General features: G+C 37.5%; 1 long non-coding RNA gene across 1 annotated transcript; it reads left to right on the top strand.

Annotated features, from left to right (window-relative positions):
• Positions 1 to 14612: 14612 nt before the first annotated feature.
• On the top strand, positions 14613 to 16967 carry LOC131625868 (uncharacterized). Its single transcript, XR_009290970.1, has 2 exons — positions 14613 to 14671; positions 16604 to 16967. It is a non-coding gene; the product is annotated as an uncharacterized LOC131625868 (long non-coding RNA).
• Positions 16968 to 17406: the final 439 nt, after the last annotated feature.

Here is a 17406-nt window from a genome sequence, read left to right on the forward strand (position 1 = left end):
AGTTAAACCCTTACTATCTTAAATTACTAATGGGCTCTAACTAACACCCCTCACTTACTAATACCGACTTAGGCCCAATTATCAACAACACTTACTATCTTATATTATTACTAATAATCCCCAAATAAAACAACATAAAATCAATTAAACATATAATTAACACATAAAGCACAATTAATTCACATAAATAAATAATTAAAGAAAAATGGTCGTTACAACTCTCCCCCACTTAGAATATTTTCGTCCTCGAAAATTACCTCAATCGAATAACTCAGGATACGACTCGCGCATCTTGCTTTCCAATTCCCACGTCATACTTTCACCGGTAGCACCCGACCAAACGACCTTCACCAAAAAAATCTCTTTGCCTCTAAGCGTCTTCGTCTCGCGATCCTCAATCCTTATCGGCATAGTCTCCACCGTGAGATTATCCCGCACTTGCACATCGTCCATATGAATCACATGCGAAGGATCCGAAACATACTTCCGAAGTTGCGACACATGAAACACGTCATGCAAATTCGAAAGATTAGGCGGTAAAGCCACTCTATACGCCACATTACCAACTCTCTCAGAAATCTGATACGGTCCAATAAAACGAGGAGTTAGCTTCTTCGACTTCAAGGCTCTTCCCACACCAGTCGTTGGCGTAACTCTTAGAAATACATGGTGTAACACGGTGAACTGACTTTATATCGAAATGTCGCGGTAAGCAAGAGTCGCCACCGACTTTTATTTTATCCAATTGGAAAGGCTAAAAGAACAGAAAAAGACCTTTTGTAAAGATTTGAGTTCGGGGGGTAAGTTATACAAAGGGAAGGTGTAAGGCACCCTTTGCATCCATGGTTATCCATGGGCTCTTAATTGCTTTGCTTGCTCGTTTTTCAGAAAATGTAGATGAAGGAGGAAAAATGGACTTTAGCTCGTAAATGAGCGTAGCCAGTTTTTGAAGAATTTTGAGAAAGAATATAGAAAATAGAGCATGGCAAGGCAATTAGGGGCAATTACCTTAAACTTAGATGATAGGTCTCTTTTTAGCCTTTCAGAATGAAAGGGTCTATCCTTGCCATAAGAGGGCAGGAAGCCTTTCGTTTGGAAGTAGAAGGGTCATCGAATTATCATTCGCTCAAAGACTGACCCATGCCATAGAGAGGCAGGTAGTCTAAGAGGAAGGATCAGAATAGCCTTTTTCGTAGGCAACCAGAGGATACCTCAGCCTTTTTCGTAGGCAACTTCCGAGGGTCGAGGTCATGTTAGTGTATCGAAGGCAGCATCATTAGGGACCATGACCTTTAATCGAGGCAACATGGCTGAGGTATCCTCGTATTCGAGGGACTGGCTATTCTGCAAAAAATACAAGGCAACAAGGCAACAGGCAACAAGGCAACAAAGAGGTTACCCAAAAGTGTGCGTGTGTGCATCAATCACGTGATCATATTCGAATATATTATCTTGTAAAATTAGTGATTCTATGTTCAATTCAAAGGTTGCACTCCCTAGGATTACTAACCACGCATTTAAATAATATAACCAAAACAGATATGGGGGAGGGAAATTGTAACCAGCGGAACCCTTAATAGGGTTTGACATAAGTAATAATTAAAAGCCATAAAGTAAAATAGGGTTTAGGGTTACCAACGACGTAACTTTGGCATTTGACAAACCCTGAAAAGGAAAAAGAAGAGACAAAAAACAGAGAGTGAGTGCATTATCGGTTCGAAGGCAAACTTTATTAACCATAAAAGTAAAAATAATGAAATTAATAAATAAAATAATAATGAAAGACACTTAGCTTCGAATTTGATCTGATACGGTTGGCGGTCGGAGGAAACCTGAAGCATTGACTCTGACCCTCGGAGAATTGACAGAAAAATAACAGGAAGCAGTGAGTGTATGGCTAATTCAATGGCAATTAAATTTAACCCTAATTTGATAAAAACAAAATAGAATAAAATAATTATTTAAAATAAATACGAAATAGGACTTAGCTTTTGGCTTGGCGTGACGCATAGTCGGAGCGTGTTCAGGAGGCGAACCTGAAAAAGGCACATAAACAAGTATTTTAGTGTATGGAAGGATCTTCGTAAACCCTGATTAGGGTACGAATTTAAATAAGAAAATAAAAATGATTTAATTAATTATTGGTCTCGCGACCTAATTAATTAGATCGGGATAAAAATAATTTTTAGGAATTTTTTGGAGTCAGAATAAAATAAATACGAATTTTTAATGATTTTCAATAATTAAATCAAACTAAATCTATTTTATTAATAATATATATATTAAAATATTATATAAAATAAATAAATAATAAGTATTAAAATGTTTTTATAATGTTTTCAAATTTAATTGAAGAAAAAAAATAATATATATATATATATATATATATATATTAAAACAAAATAGAAAAGGCTATGTAATAAAAAATAAAAAAATTGTAAAATTGTTATCTTTTGATCAAATGTGGCGCGCGCGTAAGGTCCATGATACATCTGCGTGATCTGGCGCGTTGGATGAGTCTGGATGTGTAGCGGGGAAAATCTGATATCGAAGCCATGGGATTGACTCGAATCAATGTTCCGTTTTGAAATCGCCACCGCGCTTTATTTTTTCAAAGGAAAAGGGAAAAGAACGTAAAACCCAAAGTTGTTTTTAAAACAAGAAAGAGAACTCAGGTTCGGGTGTTGATTATACAAGGGGAAGGTTTAAAGCACCCCTCATATCCGTGGTACTCCACGGGAACCTTTTTGAAAATCTGTGTGTGTGTGCTAAAAAAGGGTTTGTTTTATTTTTAAAATAAGCTCGGCAAAGCGTTAAGCTTTGGGCCTACATACCTCCTCGGTGCAATGGAGAAGTCAGAGCTAATGTAGTTCCGCTTTTTGGGAAAAACGTTTTTAAAACGAATAAACACTTTGTTGTCGTTAGAGAGAAATACTCAGCCATTTATCTTGAGCATGAGAACAAACAAGTTCTTTGCATCGCAAATGAAAGAAGGGCGCCAACTCGGATAAAATCAACGAGTATGCCACTAGCTCTCTCACGCGGAAAAGATCTCGTTATTATCAATCAATTTCAAAATCGTGGGGTATAACCACTCGTTTCGACAATTAACGGTGTCTAAACTTTTTGAAGAAAAGCCACTAAGGGCGAAAGATATTTTAAAGAAAAAAGTTTTGAAAAGATTTGCAAACATAAGAATATTTTGGAAAAAGGGAGAAGATTTTGAAAATTTAAGAATGGGAGGAGATGAAGAGGCTAACCTAATGCATAAAATAAAAGCTAAGGAAAGAAACGGTCTAACCGAATAAGAAGCCAACACTTGACATTAAGCGCCAAGGTAGTTTTCCCATCCTTTGGATTTATCAGTACCAACACATTAACATTTGGGGATCCAGATGAACTTATTGTCTTAGCACCATTTTTCATTAAGCACATTAAGATTCTGACGAAAGTCGGGCAGAGTAACGGCTGTTTTCGGGTAAAATCCTTATCTCAATGCCTTGGAATTAACCATCAAGGGCTTTCAAGGAAATACCTGCACACATAAACATACAACAGAACAATGCCAGACAGACAGAACAATCACAGGATAGTAATAGAATGAGTCCAGAGGTACTAGGTCCATAAGTCCGAATCTCCAAAGTGCTAGGGATAGTAACCGATAGTCCAAAGAGAGCCTTATGTATTTTTTAGATTTTGGTTATTTATTAGTGTTTTAGCAAGAAAAGATAAAGTATGGTCCAAGTGGACAAAGGAAAAATGGCGGAAAGTAAATATGATGAAATGATAAAGTAAAGCGATAAGGCGAGAAATATAAAGAGCGGTAATATAAAGAGCGGTAATATAAAGGTGCGGAAATTAAAGTTAGTTGTTAAATGTTAAAGATAACCATCTTGAAACTTGTCAAGTATGTTATCAAAGTTAGTAGGAAGATCTGTGGTGAGTGAATGATGTACTCGGATTTAAAGTCAATGGGGCTTATCAGAAGCTTGATAAAATCATAGCGACTACACGCTAAAAACCTCCACAAGTCTTAAATCAACCACATACAATTCTCTTCCATGTTTGATCTTTTTGATTCGGGACACGAAATATTGCGCTATGTTAAGCAGATCGCCAAGTGATTTATGTAGAAATCACCCTACAACGAGGCCGGCCAAAACTTTATGTGCTAATGTATGCGAGAAGAACGATATGTAGATCGCCTTCCGAAAGCAATACCGCACGAAAAGAAAATAGGTAACGATCTAGTCTTCACTAAGAATCCATAAGAATTCTCAAAGTATTAAGACTTTCATCGATCAAAAGAAAAAAAAGGAGAAGAAGAAGATAAAATGCATGAAGATAATCAACTCACACTATCATTAATATCATTCATCTAATATTATGGATTTGGTTCTTTCAAACCTATCAACATCCTAGATCCAATGATATTAATGAAATGGAGGAAGAAGAATAAAATTCACAAAAGATAATCAACTCACACTATCATTAATATCATTCATCTAATATTATGGATTAGGTCATTTCAAACCTATCAACATCCTAGATCCAATGATATTAATGAAGTGGAGGAAGTAGGAAACCAAAACAAGCATAAAAAAGGCAAAAAACCACATTCTGCCAGCAGGAAATCGATTTCATGCAGAGGGAAATCGATTTCCATAGTGCAGTTTTCAAAAAAAACAAGTCACGCTCAGTATCAAGCTTCTGATAAGCCCCATTGACTTTAAATCCGAGTACATCATTCACTCACCACAGATCTTCCTACTAACTTTGATAACATACTTGACAAGTTTCAAGATGGTTATCTTTAACATTTAACAACTAACTTTAATTTCCGCACCTTTATATTACCGCTCTTTATATTACCGCTCTTTATATTTCTCGCCTTATCGCTTTACTTTATCATTTCATCATATTTACTTTCCGCCATTTTTCCTTTGTCCACTTGGACCATACTTTATCTTTTCTTGCTAAAACACTAATAAATAACCAAAATCTAAAAAATACATAAGGCTCTCTTTGGACTATTGGTTACTATCCCTAGCACTTTGGAGATTCGGACTTATGGACCTAGTACCTCTGGACTCATTCTATTACTATCCTGTGATTGTTCTGTCTGTCTGGCATTGTTCTGTTGTATGTTTATGTGTGCAGGTATTTCCTTGAAAGCCCTTGATGGTTAATTCCAAGGCATTGAGATAAGGATTTTACCCGAAAACAGCCGTTACTCTGCCCGACTTTCGTCAGAATCTTAATGTGCTTAATGAAAAATGGTGTTTTGGAAGAGTTTGCAAGAAGCGTTGGGTTCTAAGTTGAGGTTGAGTTCGGCGTATCATCCTCAGACCGATGGTCAAACGGAGAGAACAATTCAATCTTTGGAGGATTTGTTGAGATCTTGTGTTCTTGAGCAAGGAGGTACGTGGGATACTTATCTTCCATTGATAGAGTTCACATACAACAATAGTTACCATTCGAGTATTGGGATGGCACCTTTTAAAGCGTTGTATGGTCGGAGATGTAGGACTCCGTTGTGTTGGCATGAATCGGGTGAGAGTGTAGTACTTGGACCTGAGATTGTTCGAGAAACTACCGAGAAGGTTAAGTTGATCCGTGAGAAGATGAAGACTTCGCAAAGTAGGCAGAAGAGTTACCATGATAAGAGGAGGAAAGGTTTGGAATTCCAAGCTGGTGACCATGTGTCATACCCCAAAATTTGCCCATACTATTTCTCTTATACAAATGCCAATCAATACACAAAAATCATAGACACATTCTCCTACACAAGGCTATGAAAATAGGGTTTGATTTATTCAAAGGAAAGATCAAAAATCAACAAATCAAAAGGTTTCTAAATTAGGGTTTTGCATAGGAAAAGTCAACTGAACTTTGACCAGCCATAACTCTCACATAGAACGTCAGAAATTTTCCATCCAAAGCTCATTTTGAAGGAAATTTGATTCTCTACAACTTTGTCTCTCACATACCAAGTCTAAAAATGCTCCATTTGAGAGATATGGACTAAGACATTATAGGTCATTTTCAAAAGTCAACAAAAAGTCGCTTTTTTCAAAAGGACACATAAGGAGCATGGAAAATGATTTTGATATAAGACCAAAGACATTGGTTAAAGGACTCTCTAAGGTTTCTAAAATGTCTTAGAACACTCCCATACCTCAAAAATTGAGGGAGATAGGCCTTGTCAAAGTTAGGCCATTTTGAGGGAAAAATGTGAAGAAACTCAAATTTTTTTGCAAAGGGGCTTAGGATATTTTGATCCAAACTTGATCCACAAGTCATCTAAAGCCCAATAACCAATTGCCACGAATTTACTTGAATTATGTGATTTATTATGAATTTTTATTCGTATTAAAAGTGATTAAAAATCAAAATAAATCATGTAAATAACAAGAAATTTGATTTGATTCTATTTCCAATCAATTCAATCATCATTTAACACAATATTGGATACAAATTTTGTGCACAAAAGATTGGTAAAAGAAGATTGAAATTGAGCCATAATTAAGGAAAATTTCTTCATAATTTGAATCAAATTTTCATCACATTGAATTCTTGATTCAAAGAGATTTCCTTCATTTTTATTTACCCTAATCAATCTCATATATATACTGATCAAGGCCAGATGCTAGGGTGGAAGAATTTTTCTGCAGAAGGAGCCCAAACCCGAGTTTCAAAATCAAGCAAAAATTGCAAGGTTGATTCAGAGTTTAAAGCCAATTCAGGAAGCCTCGTTGATTCCAACACGTTCCCTAGTGTTCACTGAAGCTATCCCAATCCTCACACGCGAAGAACGCACGTTGAATCATCACGTATACCCCTCGGTTTGCCGTTTTCTATTTTTCATCGATTTGCATAACACAAGCATCATTACTCATATTTGACCGTATATTTGTGCTTGCCTTAATGTTGTGACCGTTTCTGGATAATTAATTGTGTTTTTATGCTGTCTCGAGTAATATGCCATTGTTAGGGCTCGTGAGCTTCAATTAGGGCTTGTATGCACAGGTAAAATTAAGCCAAACGAAGGCCATAGATAAACTCGTGAGGTCTGGACGATTCCATTCGTATACTCGCGAAAAATTTCTATGCTTGTTTTCCTGTATTCGTTAATGGCAGGTGTGGAAGGTAGGCTTTTTTATAGCGCGGTTGCAAACGAAAGGTGTAAAAAGTGAGTTGCAGAAATCTGGGTGGGGAAGATGAAACGTGGCGCTCTCCTATTCGTCCAAACGCGCGCGTTTTTATTTTTAAACAGAAAGATCCTATGCGTCTTGGCGTACACGCTGGCCATGGTCCCTCATCCAGCCAGCCATGTGATCTTCATCCTGTCATACCCCAATTTTTGACCCTAAGATCCTTTTGGTGAATGAAGAGAAGAGTAGAGTGAAGAGAAAGAAGGGAATCTCAAGGTTGAAGCTAGAGTTGTCTTCAATCCAAACCTAAGGTAAGGGTGGGATTCTTTCATGCTAAAGGGATGTATGATGATGTTTTGGGTGGGATTTAATTGTATGTTGCATCCATGGAAGTTGTGTAGAAATTGAATAGAGATTGTTAGGGTTTATGTTAAACTTCTATGTGATTGTGAATCTAAGCATGATTGAAGATGTATTGATGTTAGAAGACCCATAATAGATGTTATAATTGTGTCTATAACATGTATTCCATTGATTTTCGTGGTGTTTGATGTTTTCCAACTTGATTGGGTTGAGTTTAGGGGTTTTGGGATGGGTTTCGTATGCTGTTTTCTGTGTTTGAGGTTTTCTGAAAATCGCCAGTTCGCGCCGCGAACCCTTGTACGCGCCGCGAACCCTTGGCAGAAACTTTGGAAGTTCTGAATCTGCTCAGCTCGCGCCGCGAAATGCTGGGCAGAAAGTTGGAAATTTTTGGATTCGCTCAGTTCGCGCCGCGACCTCCTGTTGGCGCCGCGAACCCTGTTTTGCAGAATTTTTCCTAAACTTTGAAATGATGTATCTTTTGAACCGTAACTCCTTTTTAAGTGCCGTTTGAACCTACGTGAAGCCCTAATTGATGTCTTTCCATTGAATATGCTTAGTGTAACTTTGAATACTCTTGGAATCTTCTTGCATTGGATTTTGTTGACATTGGATATCCGGAATTGATTATGTCGTTTAAGTTGATCATGTCGTTTACGTGGACTGTGTTGTTCGAGTCGATTATGTCCTTAAGTGTGATTGTGAATGTGCATCATTGAGTCACATTCATTGCATTGTTTGAGACGGCCCTAGTGGCAAATGTTTGAGACGGCCCTTGTGGCGAATGTTTGAGACGACCCAATGGCAATTGTTTGAGACAGGAGTTTTACTCCAATGGTACCACATGCATTTGCATTGTTCGAGTTGCATAAGTAAAGTCGTGTGATGAGTCGTATTTGAATATTTGTGTGTGCATAACATGAATGTTATCTGGTGTCGATTTGATGGTTGTTTCGTTGAGCATATGTGATAAATGACTATGTATGCCTTAATTGAGATTGATATTATTGTTGTCGGTAAGATGTTGAATGATGTAAATAGTAGTAAGTGATATATGTTGAGAGGTGGTGACCGATGTATGATTATTTCTCCGCCTTGAATGTTATCATACGCTTCTTTATAATGAATGATATCTCACCCCTTCTGTTTGAATGTTGCCCTCCGTTGGTAACGTGCAGGTAATGACGCGGAGTAGTTGTGTACCTATAGCTCGAGTCGGTGTGTGTCGATGCTCTGATACGTAGCACTCGGGGAACGTTGGATTACTTGTTTACGTCTTGTTTCTTATGTTTATCCTTGTTGAACCTTGTCCTTATGTTATGCTAAGACTTGTTAGATGTATTGAGCCGTGTTTGGCCTTGACATTATGAGTTGTATTGTTGTTGACTTATAATTTTCCGTTGCGATGCAAGTACTTAATTTGATGGCAATGATTAAAGATTTCGATATTGTTCTCCTACATGTGTGCTATGTATCTAAGTGATTGAGCATGATGTATGTATGTGACTTTGTGGCTTTAAATGTGACGCTCCGAATCGTTATGTTTTATTTGCTTGAAATTTTGTACTCTGATATTCCTCTTTATTGCGGGGTAGATTTGGGGTGTTACATTAGTGGTATCAGAGCCTGGTTGGTCTTGTCCGGCCATGTGTCGTGTCGTAGTGTAGTCTAACAAGCGTATATTGTTGTTTGTGCTGATTGCTTTGGTGTTGTAGTGAAGACTTGTGATGGCTGGGAGGAATGATGCTGCGATAGCTGCTGCTTTGGAAGCAATGGCTCAAGTTTTGGAGAACCAACAGCATGGTGGAGAGAGTGATGCTTCTCGGAGTTTGGCTACCTTCCAAAGAGAGAACCCTCCTGTGTTTAAGGGAACTTATGATCCTGATGGCGCTTTGACATGGCTTAAGGAGATTGAGAGGATTTTCCGTGTCATGGATTGCACTCCTGAACAGAAGGTTCGGTATGGGACTCATATGCTAGCAGTTGAGGCGGATGATTGGTGGCTAGAGACCCGTAGGAGATTGGAAGCGAGTGGTGAAGAGATCTCTTGGATTGTGTTTCGCATGGAGTTCTTAAGGAAGTACTTTCCTGAAGATGTCCGTGGCAAGAAGGAAATTGAATTCCTTGAGCTAAGTCAAGGGAACAAATCTGTTGTGGAGTATGCTGCTAAGTTTGGTGAGTTGGCAAAGTTTTACCAACACTATGATGGGCCGAATGGTGAGTTTTCCAAGTGCATTAAGTTTAAGAATGGTTTGCGCCCGGAAATCAAGAAAGCGATTAGTTACCAGAAGATTCGTATCTTTGCTGATTTGGTTGATTGTTGTCGGATTTATGAAGAGGATAACAATGCTCATTATCGTGTGATAAGTGAGAAGAGGGGAAAGGGTTATCAAGGTCGTGGTAAGCCTTATGAAGCTTCGAGTGGAAAGGGAAAGCAGAAAGCGGTTGAGGGTAAGAGAACTAGTGGGGGAGATGCTCCTGCTGGTATTGTGTGCTTCAAGTGTGGCAAGGTTGGTCACAAGAGCACGTCGTGTAATGTTGATGCTAGAAGATGCTACCGTTGTGGGAAGTTCGGTCATGCATCGTCCGATTGCACGCATAAGGATATGGTGTGTTTCAACTGTGGTGAAGAAGGCCATATTGGAAGCAAGTGTCAGAAGCCCAAGAAGGAGCAATCTAGTGGAAAGGTGTTTGCCTTGTCGGGAACTCAGACCACTAGTGAGGATTCGCTCATCAGAGGTACTTGTTTCATTAATAGCATTCCTTTAATTACTATTATTGATACCGGTGCTTCTCATTGCTTTATATCTGCTGATTGTGTTAATCGATTGGGTCTTGTGTTTTTTTTTTAATAAGCAATGGGATTATAAGGGAGTATTATGGATACTCCAAACCAAAAGGAACAAAGGGAAAACTCCTTCTACTCAAAACAATTGAGAGGAAGGATATTCCAAGTGTGAAAATTACAATGATCCCTAACGACATAATACGAATGAAGCCAATTCCAAGAGAATAAAACTATCCCCGAAATACATTCGGTAAAACTAAAAGACTCATTTCTAAAAATACTCGCATTACGTTTTAACCAAATATTCCACACCGTAGATAGCCAAATCACCGCAATGATAATTCTCTTAGCTTTAGCCTTCACCTTCTCAAAGAAATCAAAAAACTCCTCAAACTCTTCCAACACAAAATTGTCGACCGGACCAATCCACTCGTACACCTTCCTCCAAATCCTCGCAATGACAAAGCACCCTCCCTTCAAATGTGATAAATCTTCCTCCTCCGTTTGACAAAAAACACACAAACTCCCTCCCTCTACCAAAGAGATACCCCGTTTTATTAATTGGTCCTTCGTTGCCAATCTATTATGAGCGAGTCTCCATCCGAAAAAAAGAATTTTCGGAGGGGCTTTAATGCTCCACAGAAATCCAACTCTCTTGAGAATAGTAGAATCTAAGGAGGGACTTTTAAGCTTTTCAACAAATCTATCATAGCAAGAATTTACCTTGAAAATTCCTGCACTGTTGCAGCCCCAATAAAAGCTGTCAAATGTCCTCTCCGTAGGCCGGGAACCGTCAATTTGATCAACCAGCTCCTGCCACAAAAATTCGCTGCTGCTACCACCATGGAGCAGCTCTTCCGCGTCCTTCCAGCACCACCCAGCAACACCAAAACTGCCAGCCTCCGCTACCGACATTGCGTCATTGTTTGCGAGCACGAACAGCTCCGGAAATTGATACATTAGAGCTTGCTGCCCCGACCATGAGCTGTACCAGAACGGGACAGCAGTACCACTTCCGAGATTACATCCTATTGCACCTGCAAAATTATGATTAAAAAGAGCAGCATAATTGTCGGATGTTAAAATATCCCTCCACCAAATAGAGTCATTTTTCTTCACGACCGATATGTCACCTATAAGGATTTTTAACCTTACATTTCCGTATCTAGCCTTGAGAATTTTACTCCAAACCGCCTCCTCCTCCACCAAAATCCTCCACTTCCATTTTCTAATCAATGCCAAGTTCATTATTTCGATATTTTTAACACCCAAACCGCCTTCTTCCCGAGGTTTGCAAACGGTGTCCCAAGACACCCAATGGATAGTTCTCTTTGTTTCACTACCATTCCATAAAAACTTCTTAGTCATTTTAGAAAGCTTAGAGTGTCCTCTAAATGATACCTTTGGTTTTATCTTAATTGAGCCTTCCATGTTCATGTATGCTTCGTTTGAAAAAGATGACTTTTGATTGACTCTTAAAAGGACCTATAATGTATTGGCTCATATCTCTTATGCGGAAGCATTTCTTGTCCTTGGGCCCAACATCAAAGTTGCAGAGAATCAAATTTCCTTGAGAGTAAGCTTTGGTTGGGGAATTTCTGATAAACTATGAAAGAGATATGGTCAGTCAAAGTTAAGTTGACTTTCTCCTATAAACCCTAATTTAGTAACTTGGGTTTTTGATGATTTCGGAGATTTTACTGATGAATCATGATCAATCCTTGATCAAATGGTGAATGATACTTCCAAATAAGGTTGTTGACACAAAATCAGGAGTTTTGACTGTACTTTGACCACAGTTGACTTTTAGGTCAAACTAGTCGACTGTTGACCTTCTGAACTTTTGATTGAGCAATCCTATGAATCAGAGCTTGCAACTTGGCATGAGGGTCCTTTGAGGTATATGAGAGACCAAAGGTTCCATTTGAGGTCTTAGAACTTGATTTTACTTTGAAAAGGTCAAAACCCTAGTTTGAGGGTTGTTGTTTAGGAGAGTGTATAGTCAGTCTAGTCTTGAGCTTCTGATATTCAAATGAGCTTGAGTATAAAAATATGGTGGGCAAATTTTGGGGTATGACAATTACATACATTGGTTAATACATTACAACATCCAAATCAGGACTCGAGTACTAAACCATACTATCCACCTGCTTCCCGGTAACCTTACCGATGACAGTAACCTTACTGGTGGTTTATTTCCAATCGCCTGATTGATGCTTCCCGGTAACCTTACCGATGACAGTGACTTTACTGTTGGTTTATTTTCAGTCACCTGAATGATGTATCCCGGTAACCTTACCGATCATAGCAACCTTACGGAGATATTCACCCCAATCATCTGATTGATGTATCCCGATAACCTTACCAATGATAGCAACCTTACAGAGATATTCACCCCAATCACCTGATTGATGTATCCCGGTAACCTTACCGATGATAGCAACCTTGCTGTTCAAACTACTCATATGCATAAGCATAAGCATTATCCGCATACATAAACATTACCGAGCCGGCGTAAGCATAGTCGTGGTATAGGGGCAAACATGGTTTAAACAGGTTCAATAAGGAGATAAAATCTTGGGATTGACATCAGCATCAACATACATACATACACATTAGCATATGCATATCATCTAGTGTATTCACATACTACAAAATCCCAGTTTCTGACCCTCAAGTCGCGAATTTCCAACCCTCGTGTTGTGATTGGTTTGTTTTCTGATCCTCGAGTCGTGATTTTCCAACCCTCGTGTTGTGATTGGTTTGTTTTCTGACCCTCGAGTCGTGAGTCTCCAAACAAGTGAATCTTTTTCATGCAGGTAAGTTTGCTAGAACTATAGCAAATGATTTCTCTTATGCAGGTAAGCTTGTCCGAACCAGGGCAAGTGACTCCTATTGGTGCAGGTAAGCTTGTCCGAACAAGGGCAAGTGACTCCTATTGGTGCAGGTAAGCTTCTCTAAACAAGGGCAAGTGACTCCTATTGGTGCAGGTAAGCTTGTCCGAACAAGGGCAAGTGACTCCTATTGGTGCAGGTAAGCTTGTCCGAACAAGGACAAGTGACTCCTAATGGTGCAGGTGAACTTGTCCGAACTAGGGCAATCAACCCTAATGGTGCATGTGAGCTTGTCAGAACTATGACAAGTAATCCATCTCTGAGGTTCCTCCAGCAGCGGTTAACATGGTCAGCGCCAGACGACCAGTGTCTGAATTTGGCGAACTAGAGACATGGTTGACGAGGCGCAATGGGGGCATCGAAGTTCCTCCAAGAACCGAAAGCCTCAAAGAATATCTCTGGAATTGCCACGAGAGAAATGGTGGTAAGCAATGGATGTGTCCAAGGTGTTCGATCATGCTGAATCGAAGGGTCGAAGCCAACTTCGAAAGGGTTCGACGCGAAAGGTGGGAACACCCAGGAAGAGAGCCAAGAAGATTGTCATCAACGTTCATTCGAACCATATTCATTATTTGTCTTCTTCAATGAGCGTTGTTCGATTAAAGAACAAATAGTCTTGATAATCACTTTGTTACATATAAATGTGACTTCAACGAAAAGATAAGTAACATAACATAAAAAATTAAAAGGACTATTGAAACGTAAAGAATCTTAAACTGCAGAAATGTAAAAGACTTTGAAAGTAAATAACATGAAAGTAATTCGAAAGTAAATGACGTTAAAGTAAAGATACAGAAATGTAAATGGCAAGAAGTAAACGAAATGCAGTAATTCTGGAAAATATTTAAAAAACAAAAGATAATACACATGTATTAAAATGGTGGTGTCATACGTACATTTTCTCAGCGAACTCTTTCTCTTAACGCTTGATACTTGAGTAAATATGTGAGTGATTTGTACAAAATGAACACACAGAATCCTAACATTAAGACTCCTATTTATACTAGTTTCGACCTTAACGGTCCTATACTAATCTGCTGCCACGTTTCTCATAAGGACTTCTAGCGATGCCATCTGTTACTTGGACAGTTACGAAACCGTCTTCGAATTTCAAATCTTCCCGCCTGAGTCTGTCTTCGACGCGTGGCAGTGTATTAAACAAACACTACGAAAAAACACGCTAAGTAGTAATACTTGAATATATTTACAAATTTGTCTAAGTCCCCGAAGACACATACTTTTCACTAGCTTTCAATATTCATTATCTTCATAGTGAACTTAGAAATCTTTACTCTCGAAGCATGACCATCAGTAGCCATTCTTTTATTTTTAAGGGATGGCCATCAGTAACCATCTTTCCTTCGATTTTCTACTTCTTCGAAGGATAAATAATATAAAACGAAATCTTCAGCTAACAGCAGCCAATTAGCGTGATGGTTTATTCTTACACAGAAGACTTTCAACATTACACCAATGTAAGTCGTTATATTCAAATTATTGAAAAGTGGATTCAACATTACACCAATGTAAGTCGTTATATTCAAATGATAGAAAAGTGGATGACTAATGGATAGATAAACTTTAGTTATAAAATTCGTTATATTTAGTCTAATCTCTATCCATTAAGGAAAAATTAGAGTTAGAGTCTAATAACAAGGATTAACAACTTTCAAGGTATCCTTTAAAAACCGTGAAAAAATCTAATCCAAAAGGATAATAGAGATTAAAAATTGTAAGACTTCCCTATATACCATTTTTAGATCAGAACCATGCTCATGTCCTCCAAGTCAATAGCATTAACGGATATACATGAAAAAATTAAAATTTTCAATGACTTCCAAATAGGCCCACCATCGAGTGTCACGCTGTAACAAATCGAGCTCTAATCTTATGAGATACATGTAGGATAACAAAAGTCTCAAAAATAAACACAATATTCTATCGACTGACGAAATAACAACACAACCATCTAAAATTTTTATACCATAAGACAAAAACCACGTCACAAGTGAGAAACAAATGAGGTACAGACTTAACATGAGTTTCACCAAAACTATGACAATTCCCAATCATATTTGTGGGGACCACACACTTAAAAGATATTCACCTTACAGTAAAACTTATCAAGAAAGAGTTACCAACATAAGACTACCACCTTCTCTAATGCAACACAAACCCAAATACGAGATAGGACTTGATCCACCCTATTTAAAGAAAGAAAGAAACAAAAATTTCCTCAATAAGGGAAATATAGGACGACGCCACAAAATATACCTCGTCTTTACAAGTGTTCTGATTCCAGTAATTAGGGGTGTTCATAGGTGCGGATAGCCGACAAACTCGCCGACCCAAATCGAACCAACCCAAAAATTACCTGAGCATGTTCATTTACGTGTATACCCAATCCAATCTGTAATAAATCGTATAGTTTTGGTTTGGATATCAGGTTTGAATTTCTCAACTTATGAAGCCTTTGTCCTAACCTGCTGATGTTACATTAATGATTTTTTTTATTTTTTTATTATTAATTTAAATAAAAATATAAAATTAATATATCACTTCAAACCACAATTTTGCCAAATTTTGTTCATCATCAATATTACTACTAGACCAATGACTTTATATAATTTTAAGACCAAATTGTTTCTTATTTTCTTTTGTATCATTTCCAACTTATGTATTTTATGATAATGATGTGTTTTGTCGAACTTTCTACTATTATCAAGAGTAGTGGCATATGAATGATTTTTATTAGACATTATATGATGTGTTTCATTTAGTTTGAATGTTAGAAATATGCATAATTATATTGAATTGTGTTATTATTTTTTTATAATTAAAAAAATTATCAAAAAATTATTTTTATTTGAAACACAACTCACAAATCTAACCCTACACAACCCATAGGTGATCAGGTTGGTTTGGTTTGGTTTTTACCGTGAAATTGCATGTTGGACGATAAACTCAATTCATTAAAGTCTGAACGTAGTTGGGTAACAAGTTAGACCAAACTCAATCCAACCAACCCTTATTCACCCTTACCAGCAATCACTCTTGAGAAATAGACTTGTTGCTTATAAGGCCTTGAAAAAGTTGTCCACTTACTCATGCTCTCACACAAAGAAATGTCTCCTCTATTGAAAATTCCACCTAATTAAACCACCCTAGCGCTATACCTCGATTAATTCATTTTATAATTTTTAATGTCAATCAATTATAGGTGTTTATAATTAACAACATTTTCTTATAATTATATTTAGTCAATTTTATTCAAGTGATAGTTTATAACTGATTGAGAGTGTAAACTTTTTTAAAACCCATATTGAAATAAATTATATCTCTTAATTAAAAAAGTTTTGAGTACTTTTACATTAGTTGTTACTGAAGAGCTTATGATCCATTGGCAGGAAATATATAATGGTCCCAATTGTCCGAAGGATTCAAAAGATGCGGACCACTTCATGTTGATAGTGGGTTACGATTCAGTAGACAGTGAAGATTATTGGATCGTGAAGAATACATGGGGCACAAGTTGGGGAAGAAATGGTTATATGTTTGTAAAAAGGAACACTGGTAAAAAGTATGGAGTGTGTGGAATCAACCAATGGGCTTTTTACCCAAACAAAAAAAAGTGATGAAGAATAAAATTCGAAATAAGAGTCCGAATATGTTTCATTACATGGATAATGAATAAAAATATATGTTGTTATTAACATGTTAGTTCCTCTGAATTTTGAAGTTGTTGAGAATAAATAAATCAATCAATAGAAAGATATTGAAGTTTCACGCTCAATAATGTTATATATGCTATGATAATAAAATGGTCGGTGTCATGTATATCATAAAATAATAAACATATCACACATATGTTTGTTTTGTTTTAATCATTAATGTTAAACATGTTTGGATCTCAATCCCAAAGGGTGAGGTTGCCCTTACATATTTATATATTCAACAACCAATGAACTTAAGCAATATGGAACTCCAAACAAACTCCAACAACATAAACACTAACTTTTGTGGAACCTTGTTTTGCAAGTGTTACCATGAATTTTCGACCAGAACTATAGGGGTATGTGTAGCGGTAAAACTTTGAGACTAGAGCCATTGGTTGACTTAGCTCAGATATTATAGTAGAGTCGTCATCGCGCTTTATTGTTTCTAATAGAAATGGGAAAATGAACGAAATAAAACCCACAGAAGTTTTTAA

Source organism: Vicia villosa, unplaced genomic scaffold (assembly GCF_029867415.1).
Source record: "Vicia villosa cultivar HV-30 ecotype Madison, WI unplaced genomic scaffold, Vvil1.0 ctg.000248F_1_1, whole genome shotgun sequence".
NCBI lineage: Eukaryota > Viridiplantae > Streptophyta > Magnoliopsida > Fabales > Fabaceae > Vicia > Vicia villosa.